This window comes from Priapulus caudatus, unplaced genomic scaffold (assembly GCF_000485595.1).
Source record: "Priapulus caudatus unplaced genomic scaffold, Priapulus_caudatus-5.0.1 Scaffold221, whole genome shotgun sequence".
Lineage (NCBI taxonomy): Eukaryota > Metazoa > Priapulida > Priapulimorpha > Priapulimorphida > Priapulidae > Priapulus > Priapulus caudatus.
The window spans coordinates 447,409-448,238 of NW_014577282.1; the positions used below are offsets into that span (position 1 = coordinate 447,409).

Sequence of the window (830 nt, forward strand, 5' to 3'; positions counted from 1 at the left end):
TGTGTGTGTGTGTGTGTGTGTGTGTGTGTGTGTGTGTGTGTGTGTGTGTGTGTGTGTGTGTGTGTGTATGTGGTTGTGGGCGTGTATATATACAGAGCTAACAGTGGGGCGCATGTATAGGCGACGTGTGCGGAGAAATGCGCGCCTTTTCTTATTACCTTACGCGTAAGTTGTAGTGGACGATACGGTTCAACGGCGATTCACACCCTAGCGTTGAAACCCCACGCGAGATCTTTTTACTCTAATCTATGTGCGAGTCGTCATCGAGTTAGTGAGAGTTAATCGCTGGGTTGCCACGTATGTGCAGCGAGCAAGTTGCGCCTGCGGGAAAGCCTGCTGACTATTTCATTGTAATGTGCTAAGTTAGCACGCATGCGCTTCGGTCTACGGCGGTTTACCATAGTTACCCAAGTTACGATAGTGATTAGCACATATTTGTGACACGATTTTAACATGTCTTGTACATCGTAGATAGTTATTATTAAACAATATTTTTGTAAGGAAGATTTACCGTGTTTTCTCGCTTTCATGTTCGCTAGTTCATATACTGTTATCCCATTTCGACATGCAGCTTCTCGTGTTTGCTTTTATACCGCGTACTTCGTGCATCTTTGTGATTGCTCATCATTCCTTCCTTATCTCTCCGTCTGCCTAACTCAGAACGTCCTCTGTCTTATTCCTTATATCTATACGTCTCTTATAGGCCGTGTCTGCATTTCCTCGTGTTATTTGCCTTTTCACACTATCTGATTACAGGCTAACAAATATTATTTCTTTCTTTCATACTTCATCATCGCTCATTATCTCGCTTGTATCACGCGGTCTTTTCT

The 830-nt window shown here is 43.5% G+C and overlaps 1 protein-coding gene across 1 annotated transcript in view; it reads left to right on the forward strand.

Moving 5' to 3' along the window:
- Positions 1-506, forward strand: part of LOC106807546 (sulfate transporter-like) — a 3,469-nt gene extending 2,963 nt beyond the window's left edge. Inside the window, exon 1 of the mRNA XM_014809911.1 lies at positions 1-506. This exon is cut by the window's left edge and continues 2,963 nt beyond it. The gene's annotated coding sequence lies outside the window, so the exon portion shown is untranslated.
- Positions 507-830: the final 324 nt, after the last annotated feature.